We start from the raw sequence: 14749 nt of genomic DNA on the forward strand, positions 1-14749 counted from the left end.
GATAATGTACAAAATACGTGTCCACATCATCGTTACTCCAGCTAGCGTAAAAACCTGTTACTAGAAGAAGTTTATTAAACCCTCGAGTTTGCACATCTTTTACTTCCCAATCAGATCAGCTACCAGCATTTAAGATAAGATTTATTAATCATAGATATGGTTTATCTGCCATGATTGATGAACCTGAAAGAATTTAAACAGGTTAAAAATATTATCTCCCCTACCCCAATTTTTTAACTAATTGTTTAACACACCTGTTACAAATCAGTTAAAAGGGAAATATCAGTCCAGCAACATGTGAATTATGAAATCACAAGTAAAACTATGGGAATATTATTAGTGAAAAATTAAGAGATGGAAATAAACAGAGGAGCAAATAGAAAGTGCTATGAAGCTGTTTCATTCACCTCAGTATCATCCAGCTGTTCGCACTTTTCAAACTGTTACGGGGGGAAAAGCCTTGTTTTTAGAAGTTCAAAAGAAATCAGAGGCAGGCAACTTCTGGACTCGTACAAGAGAAACTTTACAGTGGCTCAGCCAAGTTACATGGGTGTGGGACAGGCAGGTGAGGGGTGAGCACCGCTGGGATAAAGGCTTTGTGCTCAGGCCCCTGATCAGTCCTGCTCGCATCCTACACCACAGCAGATGAAAACAACTGAGCCTGCAGCACTAGCTTCAGATGATGCTTCTGAAAACCAGGGTTGGCCTATGGTTTGCATTTTCAGTCCAAACATAGTTTGCCATCTACAAATGTAGTGTGAACATTAAACACACAACTTGTCAAACTCTGGAAATGAAAAACTTTGCCCTAGCAGCAAAAGGTTTAATCAAAATCTATTTAACTGCCTCCATAAACTTACCCTGACCAAATAGGAGTATGCCATTAATATAAGTATTTCAATTAAGTTTTCATGATCTAAACTTTGCTTTTAAATTTTGCACCTAGTCTGATAATAGGTAGTCTTAGAAATGTAGACTTTGGCTGAAAAACAGGACATGATTTAAAGACATCACTAAAATTTTAGGCTGACATGATTGTGTATACAGAGCCAGAATTTGTCCAGCATTTATAGTTTGAGACTGCTTTTTAAAAATACACTTTAAAAAACTATACTTAAGTAACAAACAAGTTATTTCTCCTCCTTTTCCTTGACCCAAACCATCTTAATTCCTAAAGCTGAAAGTGTGGTTTCCCCGATTTCACAAACAAGTTAATAATATGAACCTGCTTTAAGTTCCTCATCTATAATCAATTGATACAATGCATTTCCTAAATGCCTAAACACGAACCTGACAGTTTAGCAATCTCATTTCCTAAACCCACAGAATCCGATTTTCCTCATTTAGAATCTAGATCATCTTTACTAAAAAACTGTACTCCAAATTGCAAGATGTTACAGACTGCAATATCCTGTCAATAGGAGTATTTAATTGGGCTGAATATTATCTTAAAACATGAATTTTATTCCCCAACATGTGCAAATCAAGGGATAAACATTATTGGATTTCCTGCTTTACTCTTAGGGAAATAAAATCAGGTGATGTGGCAACATAAGCTGTATTTCCACACAATGGTGGAGCTGCCGCACACTGGCTGCTCAGATGAGACATGGACTCTCCAATTTGTTGTAGTTCATAGGGTTCCAGTTACCCCATACTTGCCAGGCTCTGAGACCGAGTAGCCACTTCCAGTGTAATGTAAGACCAATCCTACATGCTTTGTGAAAGCAATCTTACTTTAGTCACTTATCTTGAATGTCAAACTGTTGTATGCTATATTAATGAAGTAGCCAATTTCCGAAGATAAAGTCCCTAAGAGGCAATTTTTTTCAATAAGCTTTATGTACATCATTTTTAAAAGAACTTTCAAATCTATTCTCGTATCTCTTAAAAATCTTGACAGAAAATTAGAACAGAAGCTACTTGACTTAGAGATGGTAAATGCTGCATCAACTTAAACGTCACTAATTGCAAATGTGATCTTTTGTGAAGGAACACAACCCATTCTGAAATAACAATTTACATAAAGCAATCGAGGCGTTCTTGGCTTCTTGTTAAAAAAATCTAAACTGAGAATTTTCAATAAAATGACCATTTGACTTCCAAAAGCCGATTTAGAATACGTTTCATTCCTGTTACTAATCAGAATCTGATTTGAAACTAGCATTTTCAAAAAATAATGTTACTAATAGAAATAGCAAGAATTTTCACATAGGAGCATAAAGAAAGGTTCTCATTAAAAAATGTAAAGGGCAAAATACTGCTATAGCCTATGAGTCTATATAAATGAGACCCTGTAGTAACTCGGGCATTATATCCTAGAGTTCAAATACACTGATTCATCTAGCTTTGTTTCTATCTAGATTCTAACAGCAGATATAATATTCCTTAACAATGCAACTGAGCTGAACACTTACTCATGTTTTACTGTGTAACTGATTTTAGATAAATTGACAATTCACTTCTTCATTAACTTTTTCTGAGAATGTGTTTCTATAATTCATTAATATGGCTGAACATTATAATCTTTTACCCCAAAATTATTATGTTGAGCTTTTTGGTTTGTCATTATGATATATTTAAGTAGAACTGCCTACTTAAAGCAGACAAAAATTTAATTCCCAATTTTACTCTGACCTTTCTCCTGCAAATATTGGTTGAGATGACATTTTCGCAAGCTAACCTTACAATTAGCAGTATTGATATGAATAAATTAATCTAGTACTCACAAGGCTTCTTACCAGTGCTTTCTCATCAGAACTATTCATAAATATATGTAGTCCACACAAACTTGGTAGGGGGGGAAAAGTCACAAGCATTAGATTATATCCACTGGAGGGCACTCAACATGACCAAAGCATGCGATAAAAACATGCCCTCCTACTACTCTCCCTCTGCTGCCTGTCAGGTTTGAGGGACACTGGCAGTGGGGAATGTCTCTTAAAAGAAAAGCTGCCCACAATTTTTAAAAAGTCAAAAAAGTAAACTCTTTTTTAAAAGGGTTCCTAATGTGATAGACTTTCTAAGAGCTTCTTTTTCCTTCAGGAGAAAGTAGATTATATACATACTAAAAGGATAGCAGGGTGTTCAGGCCTCAACAGAGGGATCTAGGTTTCTAAACCAAGTCAAGCTCAGTCTTGCAGGAAACACAAAAGAAGCATTCTTAAAGTAAACAGAGAAAATAAAGAACTTTCTCCTGAGTTTAAGTGATGAAAAATTATATGAGTTAACACCTACTCATTTTCAAGCAACACTAATCACATTTTCCTTTCATAGACGCTAAAATCTATATGTTCATTTTAGCCCATTAGCCCAGTTATGCATCACATTCATAATTACAACACTATTACGTAAACAATAGTCTGTTAAAGAATGAGAACTGACTCTGCAAATCAGTTCTCCTCTCAATGAGGGGTAACAAGAGGCAATAGCTACCTGCTCTGGACTAAGAAGCAGCTCCTCGTCTATGCTTAATGTTTACTTTTATGGCATAAAAATGTTTTTAGTCAAGCCGTTTCAACAAAAGATAATTGTATTACCAATAAAAAGAGGGCTACAAGGAAACAACCAAGTTAATACAACTAATGTTTTCAAAAACAATGTCAGAAGTCAACATGTAGCACTACAAAAGGGTTGCCAATACTTTTTATTAGACACTTGTCCTGCTCTACAAGCCTTCATCCTGTCTGCCCTGGGTTAGCAGTCAAGCTTGCTTCCAGCTAAGCTCAAAGTACAAACTTAAAATGTACCACCTCCTCATCTACAATGATTATCAGCCATTAGTAAACCATGAGAGAAACAAAATCATGGAGAGATGTACTGTTTCATTTCAATAACAAAAGTTTCAGGAGGCTGAATATACTATCTAGTCCGTTTATGGGGTTTTCATTTCACTGCTACTTGTAACTCAGAGTGACAGTCAAACTTTTGAATCGCTCACATCCCTAGTTTCAGCAATACTTACCACTCCTCTGCCCACCCCTCCCAACAACCAAGGAAAGGATGTGTGAAGCTAGTTTTCTTAAGCACCACATCTCAAAATACGCTGAGAAACTTGCTGAGGGGGAGGAGGGAACGGTTTATGAAAACAGACTGCATTTATATGAATAATTTTTATTCCAGCCATCACTAGGTAACAGTTGGAAGCTCAATTCATAATTTCTTAAGTTTTAATACTGGAATATACGTTTTTCTACCTAATCACCTTGGTAAAGGAAGTAGTCAGATAATTAGTTCAAAAGAAAGAACACTCGTGAGTGCTTCTTGACACACGAACATTGTCAAATGCCTCATTTTTTCATGAGCCACCTTACTTTTAAAAACTTGGTTTTTCCTGAAAGCTATTTAAGATGACTGTTCTGGCTTCTGGGAGAATCTCAGGCCTGGGACTCTAAATTACATGCTACTCTAAACTTTCTAGTACAGTTTTTTATTTCCCCCTCAAGGACCTCAGACGTAAATAGTCTCAACATTCCTTTAATCCTATAGAATAGCCTTCTGCAAGTTTTTCAAGTTACTTTTGCGATCACTTTAGGGCCTTGTCCTTGTACGTGGCCTTCAGAACAAAGACGAGGTCAAAGGAATGAATATCGGGTGCAAATTAATCAAATTTTGTGGAAGGATATTATCAAATACACTTGATTATTCCTCTTTTTTTAATCCAGAGACTTTGTGGTTTTAAATGTAAAAGTAAATGCAGCAGCAACCTTAGCTCAGACAAAAAAAAAAACACAAAAAAAAACAAAAAAAAAAACCAACACAAAAAAACCTCCAAAATACGTTTATGTCACGAATTTAAGCAGATACTAAACAGTAGTAGCATTATGCAAATCACATTTTAAGCTACGTCTAACATTTCCTAGAATGAGGACTAGTTCACATGAAGCCATGAGGGTGTAGAATGTTTACCAAGAGGCAATAATGAACCGGCTTCCTAAATTCCAGACAAAATACTCAGTAACTTAGCCATCCGAAAAACATTAGCCTAGACTTTATCAAAGGCTAGCCGTCTCTTCAAGTTGATGTCTGGTCTAAGCCACCACTATTCATGACACAAAGCTCTCATTTCACTAAAACCACTCCTCGATTTCCTTTCGCCGACCTCTGCATACCAGCAGGCCGGTCTCTCTCCATTCACCACTCACACTCGGGGGGTGGGTGGGGGGAGGCCACAGATGTCTGAAAGATACAAACGATGAGACAATCCTCCCTCCAAAAGGGAGCAGAAAACGAAGGAAACAACTACCCCAACTGCCAAAGCCTTCAAGTTTAGCGGATCCAGAAGAGGGCTGTGAGAACTTCCCGAGTCTCCGTTCACGTCCTCTCCCCAGGCAAAACAATGCAAGAAGTTGCAACGCTTGGATTTCACTCGGCCCGTTTCGGAGCGAGGGAAACATTCACGCCGCTGAAAAGCAAACGTGCTCTAAAAATCAAGTTTCGCTGCCGTAAAACTAGGTGAATCAATAATGCCTCCGAACGAGGTCCTCGCAGCAGCCAGGGGCTGCACCCCGCGCTTCCACGGGGAAGAAGCAGGAAGGCAGTGGCCCCAGCCCGTATTGTGACGGGGGTCTCACCCCCGAGGCCATCCATCTGCGACTCCCGGTCCCCTGCACGACGCTTGCACTCACCTGCACGGCACAAGAAAACATAGGTGCAACACACGGACCTTGTGTGTGCAAATCTAACTGACGCATCGCACCGTTTGCACTGCTACTTTGGTTCCTCTAAGGTTTAAAGTTGCTCCGATTGAAACAAGCGCCAGTGCCAAACTCACAGGCAGAGCGTGAAAAAAAAAAAAAATACTAACAATTCTCTTAAGAATTTTCCTTGAGACCGAAGGAGGGAATGTGGAGAGAAAGTCCACTGGCCCTATCCCCACGGCACAGGGGACCTGGGGTGGTGTCCCAGGCCCGGCGCCCGTACCCCAACTCCCCGCTGGGAAGGCGGAGCCCCCCGTCCCCACCCCGCCCCCCACCCCGGCCCCGGCGCATCCCGAGGCGCAGGGTCCCTCCCCCAAACTCGGCCGCGGCCGGAGCCCCTGACGGAAACCGGAGTACGCCGCCCCCCACGCCAGCCATCCCAGCTCTTGGACGCGCCCTCGCGACGCCCCCTCCCCGCAAGCGGCGCCCCCAAAACCCCCGAGAAGCGGGGTGACCGAAACCCGGGCCCGGCCGCCGCCCTCCGCCCCCGGGTGCAGCCCGCCCCCGCCGTCTCCCCGGCGACCCCCGCTCCCCACTCCGGGCCTCCGGGGCTGCGCCGAGCCCGGCTCTCAGCCGCCGCCGCGATCGCGCGCCCTCGACGAAGTTTGGCTCCGAAGAGGGAGCGGGAGCAGCCCGGAAGGGTAAGGAAGGGAGCGCCCAAGCACCTCAGGGGAACAGGCTGCTCCCGCCGCGGGAGTCCGACCGTCCTCGGCCTGCGGTGGCGGCTCGGCGGGGACTGGAGCTGCTCCTCAGACCGTCCTCCGTCTCCGCCTCCCCTCGCTCTCCGCGCTCGGAGACGGGATAACGCGGCTGCCACAGACCGAGAGGCTTAAAATGGCGCCGCACAAGGACCTCTTATAAGTCGCGCAGGAGCCGCTGTATCCTGCCGCCAGCGGCGCAGCGCGGAGCGTTCCGCCGCGCGAGGACAAGGGGCGGGGCGCGGGCGGACGCGGAAAGTAGTCCCCGCGCCGCGGAGCCGCCGGGCGCCGTCCCAACGCCCGCGGCCCGGGCGGGGCGTCCTCGCGCTCCCCGGACGCTCGCTGTCCGGGACGGAGCCGCACCGCTGCCCCGCCGTGCGGGACCGGAGGGCGGCCCGCGGGGGCGCCGTAGTTCGGGGTGGGCTGGAGGGAGGGGGCACCGGGATTCTCCACTGTCCCGAACCGGACGCCCCCGCCCCGCGCGTGCCCCGAGCCGTGAGACCTGACGCGGGGCTCGCCGCACGCTTTCTGCCGCCCGCGGGTGGCGGCCTCTCGGCCCCGGCCCTCGGGGGCCGCGCGGAGCAGCCCGCACAAGTCCTGGGAGGGCGGAAGTTCGGGACGCAGTGGCGGAGGCGCGGGCGCTGAGGTCGCGGCCCCTGGGGCCACTGGCGCTTGTGGGAGCCGCCTCCGCACCGCGGGCGGTTCGGGGACTCGGGCGGGTTGGGGCTTCCGCCGCCGTTCGTGCGGGCCACACGCTCCCTGAAGGGCATGGCTCCCAGCCGAGCTTCTCACCACCCCAAAGCCCCCCGGTGTCCGGATCGTGGGTCCCGCATCCCACCCGGCTGCTCAGCCTGAATCTGGAAGTGAAGTACCGGGCGGAGCCGCCTGCTACCCCCACTCCTGAGGCTGGGAACTCTTGGTTAGAATGGGCGCCTAGCGCCGTAATTCAACAAGTCGTTATGAGCACCTACTGTGAACAGACGACGGATGGAAATGGACTAACTGTAGAGCCCTGTCAATTAGGTTAATTCTTATAGACTCCGTTTTTATCTGGCTCCACCGTGCTACTAAGTATCAACAATTTTTATTTTATTTATTTATTTATTTTTTTGCGGGGTGGGGGTGGTTGGAGAAGATGCATTTCTATGGTATTACTTACTTGAGAGGTCTGAGTATGTTGTGAATGGAAGGAGCTATACCGATTAGGCAGCTTCTAATTTTTTAAAACTAATTTTCTATGCTTCAAAAACATTTTCTAATTCGTTTTAATAGGCTGAAGTTGGTCTTGATTTCCCTTGGAAATGTTTCCATTGTAATCCAGCAAGATTGGCATTTGTCAAAGCTGAAACAATTATGATCGATTCACTTTCGCTAGCCTGTCGTTTTATGCTTATTTTTCTCCAAAACAATGGAGAGAGTACAAAAAGCAACAGTGAAAGTTCTCTTGAGGCTTTTATCCCTGTAATTAATGCATGCAAACAATAGGTCTTTATACGTAGGTACAGGCAGGAAACCCACTTCCTCATTCACTCATGGAGTGGGACATGTCGTTGTAGGCATAGCTAATGCTTCAGGGCCCAACAGGTTCTTTAAATATATATATATATATATATATATATATATATATATATATATATATATATATATATATATTATGTCTTAAAGATATGTTCCTATATACAGTAATAATGTCAGCTGTTATCACCATAGCACATGTGGGCGACTGCAGTGGATAAAATCCACATGCTAAGATGATGTTCGTTGAGATCCATTGTCTAGAACGCCTTTTGCATTTGTATCTTTGCTAGTAATTCTGTGGAAGTGTTGCAAATGGTTGTGGTTAACCGAGCTGCTCATAATTAAAACAGATTGAGCAGAAAAAGGTATTTCATCAAAGCAATGTTTCTAATATAAACGTTTTCAAAAGTGTAAATAGCATTTCCAGGTACTAATCCCTAATTTTAATTCTCATACACAGAATTAGGGAATATACAGTTGCTTTGATTAGCCATACATTTAAAATCAGATGACTGATTAACCAATATTGAAAGATTTTTTTTTTGTACAGATGTTTCCTTTTTCTGTGTTCAGTTTCTTGGTTTTTGGTTTTTTGCTAAATAAGGCACACTGTTAAAACTGTTTAAGAAATATTTGCACTATTAGAACACCTGCAGAATAAAAACTTCTATATTCATATTTTTCTATTCAGGTGCCAAAGTAATTGAAGGACTTTTCTGTAATTTAGATGTCTTAACCTAAATTTAGAATTAAGATTTTTAAGTCCCTAGTAATACTTTAAGCAAACACACAGTATCAAAGGAAATGTGAAATTTGCAACAACGCAGCAATCTGTTTTTTCCCATCAAATTTAAGTGTACTGAAGAATTGCTAGGTGACTAGCATTTTAAAAAATTGAATTTAACAAACTACTGAGAATTTGTATTTACTTATCTCAAAAAACAAATTGGTCCAATTGTCTCACCAAAAATATGAGATGAATAACTTCTGTGAAATGAAGACAAATGCCATCATTAAACCAATGAGAAATACAACAAAATACCTGATGAGTTGGTAAAATAAGTGATTTTGTAAAAAAAAAGATTCTTAAAAATTAACCTTGGGCAATACGTTTTGTGAAAAATACTTGATTATCCTTTTACACATTTTCCTCCTAGAGCCAACCACTTGGGTTTGACATAAGTTAGTCCATTTTGTAAAACTGCAAAAGACAAATGGTTCTAAATTTCAGGCTGTATTCCTAGAAACCAGAAGTGTCTTCAGCTGGTTTAAAAGAGGAGGCATTACTTGCCATAATATCAGACCATTGGCTTATCAAGCAGTGGCTACATGGACCCTGAATACAAAGCATCCTCCTTCACTAAAACCCATCTTTTGAATCACCTTTAGGCAAAGAAAAAAATGCCCAGATTGTTTTTGCACTTCCGACAGAAACATTAATCCAGGCAGCACTTTAAAGAAGACCCATTCACTTTCTGGATAGTTAACTCTATCAAATCTATTCATTAAACATTTATTGAGCACTAAGAAAATAAGCTCCCTTTAGAGGGAAATGGATGACTGGCTCCTTTTGATTAGGTCCCTTAAAGTAATATAACATTGTAATTGTTAATCAACCTTACTTGAGAGTCAACAGAAACAGTAGAAAACAGTGAAAGGAGGGTGTGGTCTCCTCTGGACTCTATATCCGAATCTCTAGGAAGAATCCTCTCCCAGCAGAAAGGTAAGACTAAGTAATACTCCATGCATTTATGAACAATAAATCCTAACTCTCTAAGAATACCTGTTAAAAATATTTCTTTTGACAACCTGAAAACACTGGACAGTAGTCAAGATCAGCTTTTCATTTAGCAGTTCACCGAGTGGGCTATTTATGGATTGGAACTTTTTGATTTGCAATACATCATCTCAGGGTTCACTGTTATCTCTTGATTTCTTTCCAGCTGAACAGGCTAAGTAGTTGTAAATACTTCTTGTCAGACTACATGGTTGGCTATTCTCGCACACAGGAGTAATCTAGGAACCTACTGGGCAAATTCGGCGGAGAGCCACTGTGGAAAGCTTGCGTCTGGTGTGCACTGCAGACCAAGGGAGGGGCGGTGAAGTTGGTGGGAGGCGATGGCCGTGGTGGTGGCGGTGGCAGCAGCAGTGGTGGTGATATTCATGGCCGCTTCAGTTATGCCAGGAACACTCTTCATGCTTGGGGTTATGTGTTCTCCAGGCCTTCATTGGTTTGACACAACAGTCCTTGCCAGACTAAGGGAGTACATTTTAATGGCTACCACAGAAAGTGAAGGAGAAGCAATGGACACATCATCCATTATAATCAAAGAGCACAAAGGTGTATGTTTTGTCAGTGTTTCTAAGAACTAAGATAAGTACGGCTGTATTGCGTAGAAATTATGCTTTGGAGATATAACCCCCCCAACATACAACACACACACACACACACACACACACACACACACACCTCTATTAAAAATTTCAAAATGGTTGCAGATATTTCATTCACAAGAAGGTTAAAGGCGTTTCCCATCGAAAGAAGGATTAACTTACCCGAGGATTCTGGGACTGCAGATGGATACTGCGGCAAAATCCTAAATTCATCGAAAAAATCATTTCTGGACTCCAGCTGCTAAAAATAATAGAATTATAGTAATTCATGAATAAGATTAGAACAAGCCATTTTTCACATTCCAAAGTGTTCAGGAAAAAAAAATGATTCTTTTCTTTTAACTCATTTCTTAAACAATGCAAATTTTAAAGTAGCTTTTCTTTCCAGAGCACGAAGCGCCATGAAATCGATAATTTTTGATCTTTCGGTTAGTAGGCAACATGGTGAGCTAGTTGCAGGGACTGCAGGCAGCAGACATGTTCTTGTCAGCTCAAAATTTTCATATTGTTTTTGAATCCATTGAGATTTGTAGATGTGATATCACCGTTTTTTGTCTTAGCTGGCACTAGGCACTAGGGACGCAAACCCTCAGTTTATCGACATAGGCATGTCTATTGCTTTATATATATTAAAAACAGGGAGTCTTACTGGATCTTAAACAAAAAATTATGTAAAAGGAGTGGCTGGTGTGATTATAATCCCATCATGCAGGGTCCACGGTTCCCATTTAGTGAAATTTCGCAGAGGGCAACTTCTTAAGAACATCCCTGCTGTGCAGAGTGAAAAGCATGAACAAACCAAAGACAGAATTCATCTGTGTTTATATTTTACAAACAATGAAAAACCTACTCTTTGTATGCCTCTTTTCCCCCATCTTATTATTTCATGAAAACTGCAGCATTTTCCCCGCCCCCACCCAAACACTCACCACCCCAGCACTGCAGTATTCCGTACCTCTTAGGCTTCTCCTTCGTCTCCTCTTTCGCTTTCACAAATTCTGCACGCGCCATCTTTGTGTGGGGCGATTCTTTGCTAATTTCAGTCACCCATTCTCTTACAAATCGGTTCAGAAATAGAAAATGATAGTGCGCTTTGGGGCTTCATGTGCCTAAATTTCTTTGTCTTCCCTTCTGACAATGAAAAATGGAAATGACAGGGGGAGGGAAGCCAAAAAAAGGAGGTATTTCTATTAGTGCCATAACCTGTTGTATACAGTGGTGATAAAAAAAATATTATTAACATAATAGCAACAGCTGCAGACTAAATAGGAGCTATGAGATAATTAATGTGCTACAACTAATTAATTTGCTGCAGGTACTTCTGCCGTGAACCGAGTAACCCATGCCATATAAAGTCTAAATACAATTATGATTTCCCCCTAATGCTAAAGCAAAATAAGGAGCAAAATGTCCTGTTCGGTAAATATTTAGCATGCCTATTGTAAAACAAACAAACAAACAAACAAACAAAAAATCCTCCCTAGCCCCTTTCCTCTTGTTCCCCACCAACATATCTGAAATGGTTTAGTCATCAATGGGTAAGTGTGGAGTTGGAGCAGGTGTGTACGTGTATGAGTGTGTGTGTACAGAGGTGGCGGGTAGGGCAATTTAAACATATGGAGGTTTTATGGTATGTCTTAGTAGGAAAGCATATGGACCAGCTATAGATTTCTTTTAGCAAATGTAGAGACAGTTTACCGTATTTACAAGCTCTGTTGGGTTTAAAACAAAAATTAGATGCATTTATGTGTGTGGCTAAAAGAAAGATAACAATGTTGAGCAGTTGCCCATCTGAAAGAATTTTTTTTTTTTTTAAATCATCTATCTTACAGAAGAGGGAAATGTGTTTGTCGTGTGCCACTCTTCATTGATGTGAGAGAGATTTTTACTCTCACATGCTGTCAGGTTGAGTGTTGCTGGAGAATAGTTGCTGGTTATGTCACAAGGGTGTGCATCAGGGCCGCAGGGACAGGGGCCTGGAGATGGTCACGGTGCCAGAAGCAAGTATCCATTTTCTTTTTGCGCCACTCAGCAAAAAACAACTTTGGGCCCAGGAAAGTGGAGGAACATACAGATTGAATTATTTTGTAACTACGTGACTGAAAAATTCTCTTCAAATAAGGATTCAGTCAATCTGCTTTTTCTCCCAGGAATACCACTAAAGGACATGACAGTTTTGTTTTCGTTGCAACCTTGGTTGGTTGTTTGCTAAAAAACCACAAAATACAAATTTTATCATTGGTCTAAATTTTCAAGGCTATTGCTTATTAAAATTTATTTTATTGAGGTTCAATTTTAATCCTAAATCTCACAGTAAATTGGATTCATTTCTTATCCAATGCATAGATTTTGATAGCATCTGGATTTAACTTTGCAGAAATTTTAGTTCTAGGAGAAGATATAAAATTATTCAAACAGAGCATTATTCCAGCTATACCCAGAAGGCACACTGTATTTGCACAGGTTTTCTTTTAAATATATTTTATTTCACATATTCCTTTCAGGGGGCCAGCAATGCTTTGAATCACCACCATTCTCTCAGCAGAGGTACTATACACCTGTCACACTATTTCTCACGCAGTGGTGGACGTGCATTTTATTCCATCTTTCTTTTGTTTATACTCAGGCTTGTTCTTCATAATCCATTTTCAAATCTGCTCCTTATTTTGAATTTACAACTATAGAATTTGAGCTGAGGGGAAATGAAGAAGGAACAGAGACCATGGTTTTTTCCTTTCAAAAGAGGGAGAGAGAAATAGCCAATTCTTTGATAAAAATGAGAGAAGTTGACAAGTAGGGAATATTGCATCTATGGGATTTTCCAGTAATTTTTATGTCAGTCGGTGGTTGTTCCACACAAAAGCAACTCTCTGAAATCATGGAGTTCTATAATTACAAAATCAATTAGGGAAAAGAAAAAAAATGCTTTAATTTCTGTTGCCTCAAGGGATCGTCCATTTAAAATATTTTTCTTTCCACTGTAAATTGTATTCGAATCTAAGCTGTAAGAAATCAAGATAGTAAATGTCTAACACAGTTTCTTTTTCTTATTAATGTTCTATTTTCGTAGCATAGGGCTCCCAGCTCTTTGAAGCCTTCCTCCCATGACTTAGTTTTCAGAACCCATATTCTTAGATTGTCTGTACAAGTGACACTGTGCAGGTTCTAAACAGTGAAAAATGATGGTTGTTATAAGCCAATTCATTTTGGGGTGGTTTGTTACATAGGAAAAGCTAACTAATATAACTAAGATGATTCCATTTGGGGCTTTTTTGTTTGTTTGTTTGTTTGTTTTGTTTTTTAAGATCATATCATACTGCAGGTTTATCTTGAGCTTGTTATCTTCTAAAACAAAAATTTCTAAAGATTTTTAAGATTTTTAATTGTCTTCTTAGTAAAATCATTTTGAGTATGCACCCTCTAGATGTACATTTATTTAAATTATATATATATAGACTGTTGTCAGTGCATATATTAAATATCCATGAAGCTTGGCTTTTTTTTTTTATGATAAGTAAATACGGGAGTTGCAGTATTTTATTTCCTAATACCAGTGGGTTCTCATGAGCACCTTCTGGGTTATATTCACTCCATTCAGGACCACTCTTCTAAAATTCTTAAACCTTTCACAAAATCTGTTTTAAAGCATGTTTCACCCTGCCTGTATGTGTGTAATTCATTTTTTAAAACGAAACTCAGCTTTATTTATTATCATTGCTGATTGTTGCAGAATCCTTTAGCAAATCACACATTGATCTTTTCTATTAACTGACTTCAAATAAACCCCCTTTGGTAAAAACCACCATTTGTGTTTCTCGCAAATGTACCTAGCATACATACTGGTTTATGGACTCTCTTGCATCACCATTTTCTCTTGATATTGAACTCGTGTGTGTGTGTGTATTCTGTGTCTTTCTTTTTTCAAACTATTATTTTTTAACAAGTAGGTGTTCATATTTTCAACACAGAGGATAAGGATGCCTTTTTAAAGTCAAAAGATTCTGAGATGCCTCACATGACAATAGCTGTACTTTTAGTAGCTGATGATTAAGAACCTACATAATGACAAAAAGCTACTATAAAGTCAGTAATGCTTTTAGACAAATTTATGTTTTATCAGTTCTAGTGGAATCTACATGAATTTGAATGCTAATCACCAAAATATGTAGAAAACTCATTTTTCAGTGCACAGACGATTCTTTGGGCACATATGAGGTATTGGAGCCGTTGCTGCACTTGGTAGTGAGAAAGCCACTGCCGTGAGGAAAACAGAAGCAAATCACACTCTGCCGTGCACCAGCTGGAGTACGTGACCTGGACAGGCTCTTTAACCTCTCTGCATCTCGGCAGCCCCTCGGTAGTGGCAGTAATAGCAGCGGTCGTGGGACTCACAGTAATCCAAATGGTGGCTTCCGTTTGTTGAGCGTCTGCCAGGTATGA

At 41.1% G+C, this 14749-nt stretch overlaps 2 protein-coding genes and 1 long non-coding RNA gene across 8 annotated transcripts in view; 1 reads left to right on the forward strand and 2 right to left on the reverse strand.

Annotated features, from left to right (window-relative positions):
* CTNNB1 (catenin beta 1) overlaps positions 1-7061 on the reverse strand; it is a 40067-nt gene extending 33006 nt beyond the window's left edge. For 2 of the 6 annotated variants that reach the window (XM_019727563.2, XM_019727562.2), the window contains exon 1: positions 6365-6618. The gene's annotated coding sequence lies outside the window, so the exon portion shown is untranslated. Of the gene's footprint in view, positions 1-6364 lie in introns of all 6 variants that reach the window. The other 4 variants (XM_074312576.1, XM_019727564.2, XM_019727561.2 and 1 more) reach the window with 3 other exon arrangements.
* ULK4 (unc-51 like kinase 4) overlaps positions 1-14749 on the forward strand; it is a 650099-nt gene that overhangs the window by 425890 nt on the left and 209460 nt on the right. The window lies entirely within an intron of this gene.
* Positions 10032-11399, reverse strand: LOC109445310 (uncharacterized). The gene is made up of 3 exons (XR_002137024.2): positions 11265-11399; positions 10472-10550; positions 10032-10171 (listed from the first exon to the last, which is right to left on the reverse strand). It is a non-coding gene; the product is annotated as an uncharacterized LOC109445310 (long non-coding RNA).

This window comes from Rhinolophus sinicus, linkage group LG10 (genome assembly GCF_036562045.2).
Source record: "Rhinolophus sinicus isolate RSC01 linkage group LG10, ASM3656204v1, whole genome shotgun sequence".
NCBI lineage: Eukaryota > Metazoa > Chordata > Mammalia > Chiroptera > Rhinolophidae > Rhinolophus > Rhinolophus sinicus.